The sequence below is a fragment of the Bombus pascuorum genome, chromosome 17 (genome assembly GCF_905332965.1).
Source record: "Bombus pascuorum chromosome 17, iyBomPasc1.1, whole genome shotgun sequence".
Taxonomy (NCBI): Eukaryota; Metazoa; Arthropoda; class Insecta; order Hymenoptera; family Apidae; genus Bombus; species Bombus pascuorum.
The window spans coordinates 72016-87156 of record NC_083504.1 but is presented as its reverse complement, the minus strand read 5'-3'; the positions used below and the strand labels follow the sequence as shown (position 1 = coordinate 87156).

The following is a 15141-nucleotide window of genomic DNA, read 5'->3' as shown; positions in this document are numbered from 1 at the left end:
GAATGTAGTTAGGGGGTTGTTGATGACTACTTCAAATACTTTGCTTATGTTGGGGAGGAGACTTATTGGTCGTAGGTTTGTGAGTGATGAGCCGTCTTTATTTTTTTTTGTGATTGCTATTATTTTGGCTTTTTTCCACTTTTTCGGGAAGTATGCGTTGTTAAACAAGATATAGGATTTTCTTAGAAGTGAGCATCGCTCCAACAAAAGCAAATAACAAAACCATTTTTTTCAGCCAACGTCCAAACCGCGTTGAGTGCACTCGTTCCCGTCCGATCACGAAAGTTAAGCAACGCTGGGCACGGGTAGTACTTAGATGGGTGACCGCTTGGGAACTCCGTGTGGTGTTGGTTTTCTTTATTTTTCCAATCTTTTTTACTTTCCTTAACGATCTACTTTCAATAATCTATAATTTAAGCATCGAAAAAATTAATGTTTTGGTATTACCATACATTATATCATTTGTATTTTTACACACATTTATATTTTTCTAAATATTCTTTTTTTTTTGTACATCAAAAGCTGTTGAGGTTTATCTCGAAATAGAGAGTGAAAATGCGCGGATGAATGTATAATGGAAATATATTCAAGTAAGTATAAGTACAAGTACAGTGTACGGTAATCCAGATCCGCAGCGTTATTTTACTATGGAGCTTCGAAGCAATGGGCCTATGGATATTTATATAATTACGAAGAACCGGCATGTTTATACCCCGCTGCACCATCAGTACGTAGCATGTTCCTAGAAAAGGCTATGAGACTGAAAGGCCCTTCGAATTGATTTAGAGCTAAGCAATACTCAATAGCTTCGCGGAATAAGAAAACTAAACGCTAAAGAAGATGTAGTTTTCCTAGAAGTGAGTATTACTTCAACACCCTTCCTAAAACTCGAAATCTTTACAAACAATTACTTTTTAATATTATTCTTATTTTTCAGACCTAATTTTTGTCATAAATATTGAAATCTTGGTGTCGGTAACGCCTTCGTAAGTACATCTGCTTGTTATGTCCGGCGACTCTCTAACAAAGCTCACACCACGCCGCGAGCAAGATTCCTGCCAGATATCTACACACCCTTATTGCGTACCCTCAATAATCTTAAGGACCCTCCATGAATCTTGGCATTTTCATAGTTAAGGTCCTTCAGACCAAACAATATCTTTTTACTTCAAGTGGTACTGTCGCGGCGGTTCGAAATTATTTCACGTTCCACACGTAAGGTGAGAGATTCGTACTACAATTAATAACAATTGATAGTTGTTTCACAATTTATTACAAAACTGACAGAGTAACGGTACAGAATGTCACATGAACAGAACAGAAATAGGAATGAAATGTCGAGTGCTGACTTGAGAGGATTTTTGTATCAAGGTTTTGGCTCCTGTAGAGGGGTTATCGCTGGATGCCGGCACACGGGTTTGCTGTTACTGCTTAATTGTAGTTTTGATGGCTATGGTATGCGAACTGGTATGTAAAATATGATTATTCCATATTCCAAGATCACAGTGACACTACCAAAGGTGTTGATGTTTCTATGATTAGTGTTCGATAGGTATTGTATTCTTTGGTGCTGGATCTGATTCCGTAATATCTAGTTGCTGTATGTTCTGCTTCGAAGTGGTGGAAATAGTTCACGTTGCAGTTGTTTTCTGATTTCGCTGCCTTTATAGCTCGCTGGGTGGTTTCCGTTACAATTATAGCATTTTACTTCGTTTCTATTTTCTGTGTATGAGCAGTTTGTTAGGTAGCTTTTTGCACATTTGACACACGCCGGGACACTCAGTAATTTTTTGTGTGTCCTTATTGTCGACACCGTATGCATTGCGTTGTTTGTTCTTTGGTGTAGGTCTCTGATTACTATTTTGTAATTTCTTTCTGTTTTGAGCTGGCATGTATGATATCCAGCGTTTTTCTCCTTTAATACTTGCGTCACTTTTCGAAAGATTTCAATATATAACGTGATACTATATAACTAAATGCGTTATAACGTAATAGATTATAACGTTGTACCATATAACGCAATACATAATAATGGTAGCCTGGATTCGCATAACGTCATATAGTATGAGCTTATGACGTATAACGTTATATACAATTACCCTATAACGTATAGCATTATATAGTATTACGTTATAACGTATAAGGTTATATACTACTACATTATAACGTATAACGTTACGTAGCATTACGTTATAAGGTATAACGTTCTATACTACTACGTTATAACGTATAACGTTATATAGTATTACTTTAAAACGTTTAACGTTATAATAGCATTACGTAATGACGTATAACATTATGTAGCATTAGGTAACAACGTATAACGTTATATACTATAACGTAATATCGTATAACGTTATGTAGCATTACGTAATGACGTATAACGTTATATACTATTACGTAATAACGTATAACGTTATATAATATTACGTAATAACGTATAACGTTATGTACTATTATGTAATAGTGTATAACGTTACATACTATTACGTAATAACGAATAGCGTTACATACTATTACGTAATAACGTATAACGTTATATACTATTACGTAATGACGTATAACGTTATGTAGCATCACGTAACAATGTATAACGTGATATACTATTACGTAACAACGTATAACGTTATATACAATTACGTAATGACGTTTAACGTTATGTAGCCCTACGCAACAGCGTATAACGTTATACACTATTACGTAATGATGTATAACGGTATATAGTATTACCTTATAACGTATAACGTTATATAGCATTACGTAACAACGTATAAATTTATATACTATTACGTAATAACGTATGACGTTACATACTGTTACGTAAAAACGTTTAACGTTATATAGTATTACCTTATAACGTATAATGTAATATACTATTACGTAATGACGTATAACGTTATGTAGCATCACGTAACAATGTATAACATTATATACTATTACGGAATGACGTATAACGTTATGTAGCATTACGTAAAGACGTATAACGCTACATACTATTACGTAATAACGTATGACGATACATACTATTAGGTAATAACGTGTAACGTTATCTACTATTATGTAATAGTGCATAACGTTATATAGTATTACCCTATAACGTCTAACGTTATATACTATTACGTAACAACGTATAACCTTATATACTATTACGTAATAACGCATAACGTTATGTAGCATCATGTAACAACGTATAACGTTATATACTATTACGGAATGACGTATAACGTTATGTAGCATTACCTAACAACGTATAACGTTATATAGTATTACTCTATAACGTATAAAGTTATATACAATTATGTAATAGTGCATAACGTTATATAGTATTACCACATAACGTATATCGTTATATAGTATTACCCTATAACGCCTAACGTTATATAATATTACTTGATGACGTATAAAGTTATGTAGCATCATGTAACAACGTATAACGTTATATACTATTACGGAATGACGTATAACGTTATGTAGCATTACCTAACAACGTATAACGTTATATACTATTACGTAATAACGTATAACGTTATATAGTATTACTCTATAACGTATAAAGTTATATACTATTACGTAATAACGTATAACGTTACATACTATTACGTAACAACGTATAACGTTATATACTATTACCTTATAACGTATAACGTTATGTAGCATTACGTAATAACGTATAACGCTACATACTATTACGTAATAACGTATAACGATACATACTATTAGGTAATAACGTGTAACGTTATCTACTATTATGTAATAGTGCATAACGTTATATAGTATTACCCTATAACGTCTAACGTTATATACTATTACGTAACAACGTATAACCTTATATACTATTACGTAATAACGCATAACGTTATGTAGCATTACGTAACAACGTATAACGTTATATACTATTACGGAATGATGTATATCGTTATGTAGCATTATGTAATATCGTATACAGTTACAGTCACATAAACAGCGCCAGTTTATGGAAGGTCCCAAAAGTCCGTTAGTTAATTGCACATCCTCGCTAATTGCGAAGAAAGCAGATGTGCCCTGCGAAACTGCTGGGTTTTCCGCAAGAACAAGGACACTCATGAGCCAAATGTGCAGGAGACTTTCTCCTCATATGGTATTTATTAACATTGGCCATAACCAATGGGCATCGCGGATCGTTACCCTCACTATTCTACCCAAAAGAGTAAACAGCGAATCCGCGTCCTTAGTTCAGAAGAACACACCCTCACCGAGTTTTCCTCAGTAAGAGCAGTAGAGCAGACAGTCAGTCAGGTTCTCGGGCTATAACGCGCTAACACCTAAACCCTCGGGTAAGATCTAAAAATAATTTCTGTAAGCCCCACGTTTTGTTAATGGTGATAAATAAATATATACTAGATAACTGTAGACTACAGCTATTCCAACACAACCACCCCTATTATCGTAACTGAAATCAGGGGATCGCCCTGCTCGCGGTGTCGATTCGTACATCGTAACGGGAATTTACGACTCCCGTTGACGCGTCTCAAAGCGAACGCGTCTCCCCGCGACTGGACGAAAATACATGGTCCTTCGAGCCGGATTCACGTGCCAGTAAAAAGTGCTCCTAACAGTGAACATACAGTGCCACGTGATCCCACCGCCATTATACAACACGCTTGGACGTCAGAAATCAGGAACGTAAGAAGTTTTAATTCTAATTACGTCACTAATCATGCCGACCATGGCAAAAAGCAACAACATAAGAAAAAGGCGCGACAAACAGTTCGAAGTTGCCGTCAAGTACATAAGGGAGAGCATTGATGACCCTGAGCCATCCACCGCATCACGCACCACGTGTGTGAGTACACTGCAATATCAGCTTCAGGATGCGTGGCAACGATTCCAATCCTGCCAACAAGAGTTTTTTTTTTTTTTTTTTTAAATAGTTTATTTAGCCAATATTTGATTTTTTGTACATTTCTGAGATTCACAATAAACAATGAATTTGAGTATAGTGTGTTTAGGCAAAAGTACCGATACGCGTCGGTACGACGTAGCCATGGTCTAATATGTGTCGTGGATTTTCGGTTTTTGCGTTTATTTTTTTGTTTTTTGGGTTTAAGTCGCATTGGAGCGTGATTTTTGTGTATTCTTGTGTGTGTTGTATTTTGTCCTGAAACTTGGCCGCAAAACAGGACTCCTCGGTGTATTACTTTTATGCGTTGTGGGATTTTTTTGGGGGGGGGATGAGAGGGAAGGGGAGAGGGGGTGTTAAATTATATTATTTACAATGATTACAGTATTTACATATTTACAGTACTTACATCTAGGTTACACGGTGGTAGGAATGGTTTTTTTGTCGAATTGGTAGTTTTCACTTATATTTTCTTATGGTTTTGGAATCCACCAATATTTTTTTGTGTTTTTTCTGTGTTTGTCTTTAGTGTCTTTTTGGGGGAGGGCCATGTTGTACCTCCACCTGGTGTCTGCAGTCAGTCCGTTTAAGTTTTCCTCGTAGAGTATTGTCTTTATCCCTATTTTTCTTTTTATGTGGAAAATTATCGGGATATTGTTTTGGTCTTGGAGGTAATTTTTTTCGTCTAGGTATAGGAACGCTTCTGGGGGGATGTAGCCTGTTGTCATTGTATTTTTGTAATATAGTACGTTTGGGTATAAGCCGCTGAAGATTAGGCTGTTTTCTTTTATTTTTGACGCTTGTGCGAAATGATTTCTTGCTAGTTTTAGTATGTGACAGTCAATGCGGTGAATGTTGGCTAGGTCGTAAATTTTTTTGTTTTTTATATATTTTTTGTATCCGCTCTGTTCGGATCTGTACGCATTTTGGCAAGCTCTAATGCATTTTCTTTCGAAAACGCGAATTCTCTCCATTAGCATTGCTGGTATGTTGTACCAGATTGGGCAACCGTATGTTATAATTGGCCTAATTAGAGCTTGGTAGCATAATGTTTTTACATTGCTCTTGAGATGTTTCGAATAAAATAGTCTTTTTGCTCTCCAGAATGCTTTATTGGCCTTGGCGAGTTGGGTTTCTATGTGTTGTTTGTAATTTAGTTTGTCATCTATGTTTATGCCTAGGTACTTTACGCAGTTTTTGTGCGGTATGATTGACTCTTCGGATGCCTTTTCTTTTAATTGGAAATTTTTGCAGTGTTTTCTTTCTGCTGGGCCGATTTCGCTGGTTTTGGGTTTGAACAGTATGCTTTCGCATTTGTTTGCGTTGATTCTTAGTTTCCATGTGTGGTAGTAATCGTTGATTTTGTCGAATAGTTCTTGGAGGTCTGTGTTTATTGTTTTAGTTTTGCGGCCTGTTACGTAGATGATTAGGTCGTCTGCGAAGGCTATGGAGCGTTTGTGGGTAGATTTGTTCATGTCGAACAGGTTTAATATGTCACTGTTGTATATGTTGAAGAGTAGCGGGGAGTTTACAGTTCCTTGTTGGAGTCCGTTTTTTATGGTGAATTCTTTGTTCGATGTATGAGAACCCTCGGTCATTAGGAATGTTCTGATTGTGATCATGTCCCATACTATTTTGATTAAGTATCTCGGGAAGTTTTTTTTTATTAATTTATAAATGAGGCCTGTGATCCAGACTGTGTCGAAGGCTTTTTCGAGATCTATTAAGCAGGCGGCTACTCGTTGTTTTGCGTTTAGTGCCCAGCAGATGTCTGACGTGAGTTTGTTTGTCGCGTGTAGTGTGGAGTGTTTGTGTCGGAAGCCAAATTGGTTTTCTGGTATAATGTTTTTTTTTTTTGCAGAATGTAGTTAGGGGGTTGTTGATGACTACTTCAAATACTTTGCTTATGTTGGGGAGGAGACTTATTGGTCGTAGGTTTGTGAGTGATGAGCCGTCTTTATTTTTTTTTGTGATTGCTATTATTTTGGCTTTTTTCCACTTTTTCGGGAAGTATGCGTTGTTAAACAAGATATAGGATTTTCTTAGAAGTGAGCATCGCTCCAACAAAAGCAAATAACAAAACCATTTTTTTCAGCCAACGTCCAAACCGCGTTGAGTGCACTCGTTCCCGTCCGATCACGAAAGTTAAGCAACGCTGGGCACGGGTAGTACTTAGATGGGTGACCGCTTGGGAACTCCGTGTGGTGTTGGTTTTCTTTATTTTTCCAATCTTTTTTACTTTCCTTAACGATCTACTTTCAATAATCTATAATTTAAGCATCGAAAAAATTAATGTTTTGGTATTACCATACATTATATCATTTGTATTTTTACACACATTTATATTTTTCTAAATATTCTTTTTTTTTTGTACATCAAAAGCTGTTGAGGTTTATCTCGAAATAGAGAGTGAAAATGCGCGGATGAATGTATAATGGAAATATATTCAAGTAAGTATAAGTACAAGTACAGTGTACGGTAATCCAGATCCGCAGCGTTATTTTACTATGGAGCTTCGAAGCAATGGGCCTATGGATATTTATATAATTACGAAGAACCGGCATGTTTATACCCCGCTGCACCATCAGTACGTAGCATGTTCCTAGAAAAGGCTATGAGACTGAAAGGCCCTTCGAATTGATTTAGAGCTAAGCAATACTCAATAGCTTCGCGGAATAAGAAAACTAAACGCTAAAGAAGATGTAGTTTTCCTAGAAGTGAGTATTACTTCAACACCCTTCCTAAAACTCGAAATCTTTACAAACAATTACTTTTTAATATTATTCTTATTTTTCAGACCTAATTTTTGTCATAAATATTGAAATCTTGGTGTCGGTAACGCCTTCGTAAGTACATCTGCTTGTTATGTCCGGCGACTCTCTAACAAAGCTCACACCACGCCGCGAGCAAGATTCCTGCCAGATATCTACACACCCTTATTGCGTACCCTCAATAATCTTAAGGACCCTCCATGAATCTTGGCATTTTCATAGTTAAGGTCCTTCAGACCAAACAATATCTTTTTACTTCAAGTGGTACTGTCGCGGCGGTTCGAAATTATTTCACGTTCCACACGTAAGGTGAGAGATTCGTACTACAATTAATAACAATTGATAGTTGTTTCACAATTTATTACAAAACTGACAGAGTAACGGTACAGAATGTCACATGAACAGAACAGAAATAGGAATGAAATGTCGAGTGCTGACTTGAGAGGATTTTTGTATCAAGGTTTTGGCTCCTGTAGAGGGGTTATCGCTGGATGCCGGCACACGGGTTTGCTGTTACTGCTTAATTGTAGTTTTGATGGCTATGGTATGCGAACTGGTATGTAAAATATGATTATTCCATATTCCAAGATCACAGTGACACTACCAAAGGTGTTGATGTTTCTATGATTAGTGTTCGATAGGTATTGTATTCTTTGGTGCTGGATCTGATTCCGTAATATCTAGTTGCTGTATGTTCTGCTTCGAAGTGGTGGAAATAGTTCACGTTGCAGTTGTTTTCTGATTTCGCTGCCTTTATAGCTCGCTGGGTGGTTTCCGTTACAATTATAGCATTTTACTTCGTTTCTATTTTCTGTGTATGAGCAGTTTGTTAGGTAGCTTTTTGCACATTTGACACACGCCGGGACACTCAGTAATTTTTTGTGTGTCCTTATTGTCGACACCGTATGCATTGCGTTGTTTGTTCTTTGGTGTAGGTCTCTGATTACTATTTTGTAATTTCTTTCTGTTTTGAGCTGGCATGTATGATATCCAGCGTTTTTCTCCTTTAATACTTGCGTCACTTTTCGAAAGATTTCAATATATAACGTGATACTATATAACTAAATGCGTTATAACGTAATAGATTATAACGTTGTACCATATAACGCAATACATAATAATGGTAGCCTGGATTCGCATAACGTCATATAGTATGAGCTTATGACGTATAACGTTATATACAATTACCCTATAACGTATAGCATTATATAGTATTACGTTATAACGTATAAGGTTATATACTACTACATTATAACGTATAACGTTACGTAGCATTACGTTATAAGGTATAACGTTCTATACTACTACGTTATAACGTATAACGTTATATAGTATTACTTTAAAACGTTTAACGTTATAATAGCATTACGTAATGACGTATAACATTATGTAGCATTAGGTAACAACGTATAACGTTATATACTATAACGTAATATCGTATAACGTTATGTAGCATTACGTAATGACGTATAACGTTATATACTATTACGTAATAACGTATAACGTTATATAATATTACGTAATAACGTATAACGTTATGTACTATTATGTAATAGTGTATAACGTTACATACTATTACGTAATAACGAATAGCGTTACATACTATTACGTAATAACGTATAACGTTATATACTATTACGTAATGACGTATAACGTTATGTAGCATCACGTAACAATGTATAACGTGATATACTATTACGTAACAACGTATAACGTTATATACAATTACGTAATGACGTTTAACGTTATGTAGCCCTACGCAACAGCGTATAACGTTATACACTATTACGTAATGATGTATAACGGTATATAGTATTACCTTATAACGTATAACGTTATATAGCATTACGTAACAACGTATAAATTTATATACTATTACGTAATAACGTATGACGTTACATACTGTTACGTAAAAACGTTTAACGTTATATAGTATTACCTTATAACGTATAATGTAATATACTATTACGTAATGACGTATAACGTTATGTAGCATCACGTAACAATGTATAACATTATATACTATTACGGAATGACGTATAACGTTATGTAGCATTACGTAAAGACGTATAACGCTACATACTATTACGTAATAACGTATGACGATACATACTATTAGGTAATAACGTGTAACGTTATCTACTATTATGTAATAGTGCATAACGTTATATAGTATTACCCTATAACGTCTAACGTTATATACTATTACGTAACAACGTATAACGTTATATACTATTACGGAATGACGTATAACGTTATGTAGCATTACCTAACAACGTATAACGTTATATAGTATTACTCTATAACGTATAAAGTTATATACAATTATGTAATAGTGCATAACGTTATATAGTATTACCACATAACGTATATCGTTATATAGTATTACCCTATAACGCCTAACGTTATATAATATTACTTGATGACGTATAAAGTTATGTAGCATCATGTAACAACGTATAACGTTATATACTATTACGGAATGACGTATAACGTTATGTAGCATTACCTAACAACGTATAACGTTATATACTATTACGTAATAACGTATAACGTTATATAGTAATACTATATAACGTATAAAGTTATATACTATTACGTAATAACGTATAACGTTACATACTATTACGTAACAACGTATAACGTTATATACTATTACCTTATAACGTATAACGTTATGTAGCATTACGTAATAACGTATAACGCTACATACTATTATGTAATAACGTATGACGATACATACTATTAGGTAATAACGTGTAACGTTATCTACTATTATGTAATAGTGCATAACGTTATATAGTATTACCCTATAACGTCTAACGTTATATACTATTACGTAACAACGTATAACCTTATATACTATTACGTAATAACGCATAACGTTATGTAGCATTACGTAACAACGTATAACGTTATATACTATTACGGAATGATGTATATCGTTATGTAGCATTATGTAATATCGTATACAGTTACAGTCACATAAACAGCGCCAGTTTATGGAAGGTCCCAAAAGTCCGTTAGTTAATTGCACATCCTCGCTAATTGCGAAGAAAGCAGATGTGCCCTGCGAAACTGCTGGGTTTTCCGCAAGAACAAGGACACTCATGAGCCAAATGTGCAGGAGACTTTCTCCTCATATGGTATTTATTAACATTGGCCATAACCAATGGGCATCGCGGATCGTTACCCTCACTATTCTACCCAAAAGAGTAAACAGCGAATCCGCGTCCTTAGTTCAGAAGAACACACCCTCACCGAGTTTTCCTCAGTAAGAGCAGTAGAGCAGACAGTCAGTCAGGTTCTCGGGCTATAACGCGCTAACACCTAAACCCTCGGGTAAGATCTAAAAATAATTTCTGTAAGCCCCACGTTTTGTTAATGGTGATAAATAAATATATACTAGATAACTGTAGACTACAGCTATTCCAACACAACCACCCCTATTATCGTAACTGAAATCAGGGGATCGCCCTGCTCGCGGTGTCGATTCGTACATCGTAACGGGAATTTACGACTCCCGTTGACGCGTCTCAAAGCGAACGCGTCTCCCCGCGACTGGACGAAAATACATGGTCCTTCGAGCCGGATTCACGTGCCAGTAAAAAGTGCTCCTAACAGTGAACATACAGTGCCACGTGATCCCACCGCCATTATACAACACGCTTGGACGTCAGAAATCAGGAACGTAAGAAGTTTTAATTCTAATTACGTCACTAATCATGCCGACCATGGCAAAAAGCAACAACATAAGAAAAAGGCGCGACAAACAGTTCGAAGTTGCCGTCAAGTACATAAGGGAGAGCATTGATGACCCTGAGCCATCCACCGCATCACGCACCACGTGTGTGAGTACACTGCAATATCAGCTTCAGGATGCGTGGCAACGATTCCAATCCTGCCAACAAGAGTTTTTTTTTTTTTTTTTTTTAAATAGTTTATTTAGCCAATATTTGATTTTTTGTACATTTCTGAGATTCACAATAAACAATGAATTTGAGTATAGTGTGTTTAGGCAAAAGTACCGATACGCGTCGGTACGACGTAGCCATGGTCTAATATGTGTCGTGGATTTTCGGTTTTTGCGTTTATTTTTTTGTTTTTTGGGTTTAAGTCGCATTGGAGCGTGATTTTTGTGTATTCTTGTGTGTGTTGTATTTTGTCCTGAAACTTGGCCGCAAAACAGGACTCCTCGGTGTATTACTTTTATGCGTTGTGGGATTTTTTTGGGGGGGGATGAGAGGGAAGGGGAGAGGGGGTGTTAAATTATATTATTTACAATGATTACAGTATTTACATATTTACAGTACTTACATCTAGGTTACACGGTGGTAGGAATGGTTTTTTTGTCGAATTGGTAGTTTTCACTTATATTTTCTTATGGTTTTGGAATCCACCAATATTTTTTTGTGTTTTTTCTGTGTTTGTCTTTAGTGTCTTTTTGGGGGAGGGCCATGTTGTACCTCCACCTGGTGTCTGCAGTCAGTCCGTTTAAGTTTTCCTCGTAGAGTATTGTCTTTATCCCTATTTTTCTTTTTATGTGGAAAATTATCGGGATATTGTTTTGGTCTTGGAGGTAATTTTTTTCGTCTAGGTATAGGAACGCTTCTGGGGGGATGTAGCCTGTTGTCATTGTATTTTTGTAATATAGTACGTTTGGGTATAAGCCGCTGAAGATTAGGCTGTTTTCTTTTATTTTTGACGCTTGTGCGAAATGATTTCTTGCTAGTTTTAGTATGTGACAGTCAATGCGGTGAATGTTGGCTAGGTCGTAAATTTTTTTGTTTTTTATATATTTTTTGTATCCGCTCTGTTCGGATCTGTACGCATTTTGGCAAGCTCTAATGCATTTTCTTTCGAAAACGCGAATTCTCTCCATTAGCATTGCTGGTATGTTGTACCAGATTGGGCAACCGTATGTTATAATTGGCCTAATTAGAGCTTGGTAGCATAATGTTTTTACATTGCTCTTGAGATGTTTCGAATAAAATAGTCTTTTTGCTCTCCAGAATGCTTTATTGGCCTTGGCGAGTTGGGTTTCTATGTGTTGTTTGTAATTTAGTTTGTCATCTATGTTTATGCCTAGGTACTTTACGCAGTTTTTGTGCGGTATGATTGACTCTTCGGATGCCTTTTCTTTTAATTGGAAATTTTTGCAGTGTTTTCTTTCTGCTGGGCCGATTTCGCTGGTTTTGGGTTTGAACAGTATGCTTTCGCATTTGTTTGCGTTGATTCTTAGTTTCCATGTGTGGTAGTAATCGTTGATTTTGTCGAATAGTTCTTGGAGGTCTGTGTTTATTGTTTTAGTTTTGCGGCCTTTTACGTAGATGATTAGGTCGTCTGCGAAGGCTATGGAGCGTTTGTGGGTAGATTTGTTCATGTCGAACAGGTTTAATATGTCACTGTTGTATATGTTGAAGAGTAGCGGGGAGTTTACAGTTCCTTGTTGGAGTCCGTTTTTTATGGTGAATTCTTTGTTCGATGTATGAGAACCCTCGGTCATTAGGAATGTTCTGATTGTGATCATGTCCCATACTATTTTGATTAAGTATCTCGGGAAGTTTTTTTTTATTAATTTATAAATGAGGCCTGTGATCCAGACTGTGTCGAAGGCTTTTTCGAGATCTATTAAGCAGGCGGCTACTCGTTGTTTTGCGTTTAGTGCCCAGCAGATGTCTGACGTGAGTTTGTTTGTCGCGTGTAGTGTGGAGTGTTTGTGTCGGAAGCCAAATTGGTTTTCTGGTATAATGTTTTTTTTTTTTTGCAGAATGTAGTTAGGGGGTTGTTGATGACTACTTCAAATACTTTGCTTATGTTGGGGAGGAGACTTATTGGTCGTAGGTTTGTGAGTGATGAGCCGTCTTTATTTTTTTTTGTGATTGCTATTATTTTGGCTTTTTTCCACTTTTTCGGGAAGTATGCGTTGTTAAACAAGATATAGGATTTTCTTAGAAGTGAGCATCGCTCCAACAAAAGCAAATAACAAAACCATTTTTTTCAGCCAACGTCCAAACCGCGTTGAGTGCACTCGTTCCCGTCCGATCACGAAAGTTAAGCAACGCTGGGCACGGGTAGTACTTAGATGGGTGACCGCTTGGGAACTCCGTGTGGTGTTGGTTTTCTTTATTTTTCCAATCTTTTTTACTTTCCTTAACGATCTACTTTCAATAATCTATAATTTAAGCATCGAAAAAATTAATGTTTTGGTATTACCATACATTATATCATTTGTATTTTTACACACATTTATATTTTTCTAAATATTCTTTTTTTTTTGTACATCAAAAGCTGTTGAGGTTTATCTCGAAATAGAGAGTGAAAATGCGCGGATGAATGTATAATGGAAATATATTCAAGTAAGTATAAGTACAAGTACAGTGTACGGTAATCCAGATCCGCAGCGTTATTTTACTATGGAGCTTCGAAGCAATGGGCCTATGGATATTTATATAATTACGAAGAACCGGCATGTTTATACCCCGCTGCACCATCAGTACGTAGCATGTTCCTAGAAAAGGCTATGAGACTGAAAGGCCCTTCGAATTGATTTAGAGCTAAGCAATACTCAATAGCTTCGCGGAATAAGAAAACTAAACGCTAAAGAAGATGTAGTTTTCCTAGAAGTGAGTATTACTTCAACACCCTTCCTAAAACTCGAAATCTTTACAAACAATTACTTTTTAATATTATTCTTATTTTTCAGACCTAATTTTTGTCATAAATATTGAAATCTTGGTTTCGGTAACGCCTTCGTAAGTACATCTGCTTGTTATGTCCGGCGACTCTCTAACAAAGCTCACACCACGCCGCGAGCAAGATTCCTGCCAGATATCTACACACCCTTATTGCGTACCCTCAATAATCTTAAGGACCCTCCATGAATCTTGGCATTTTCATAGTTAAGGTCCTTCAGACCAAACAATATCTTTTTACTTCAAGTGGTACTGTCGCGGCGGTTCGAAATTATTTCACGTTCCACACGTAAGGTGAGAGATTCGTACTACAATTAATAACAATTGATAGTTGTTTCACAATTTATTACAAAACTGACAGAGTAACGGTACAGAATGTCACATGAACAGAACAGAAATAGGAATGAAATGTCGAGTGCTGACTTGAGAGGATTTTTGTATCAAGGTTTTGGCTCCTGTAGAGGGGTTATCGCTGGATGCCGGCACACGGGTTTGCTGTTACTGCTTAATTGTAGTTTTGATGGCTATGGTATGCGAACTGGTATGTAAAATATGATTATTCCATATTCCAAGATCACAGTGACACTACCAAAGGTGTTGATGTTTCTATGATTAGTGTTCGATAGGTATTGTATTCTTTGGTGCTGGATCTGATTCCGTAATATCTAGTTGCTGTATGTTCTGCTTCGAAGTGGTGGAAATAGTTCACGTTGCAGTTGTTTTCTGATTTCGCTGCCTTTATAGCTCGCTGGGTGGTTTCCGTTACAATTATAGCATTTTACTTCGTTTCTATTTT

The 15141-nt window shown here is 36.2% G+C and overlaps 3 non-coding genes across 3 annotated transcripts; all 3 read left to right on the top strand.

Annotated features, from left to right (window-relative positions):
• Positions 1-234: 234 nt before the first annotated feature.
• On the top strand, positions 235-353 carry LOC132915564 (5S ribosomal RNA). The gene has a single exon (XR_009659908.1). It is a non-coding gene; the product is annotated as a 5S ribosomal RNA (ribosomal RNA).
• A 6620-nt stretch (positions 354-6973) lies between these two features.
• On the top strand, positions 6974-7092 carry LOC132915563 (5S ribosomal RNA). The gene has a single exon (XR_009659907.1). It is a non-coding gene; the product is annotated as a 5S ribosomal RNA (ribosomal RNA).
• Positions 7093-13653: 6561 nt separating this feature from the next.
• Positions 13654-13772, top strand: LOC132915562 (5S ribosomal RNA). The gene has a single exon (XR_009659906.1). It is a non-coding gene; the product is annotated as a 5S ribosomal RNA (ribosomal RNA).
• Positions 13773-15141: the final 1369 nt, after the last annotated feature.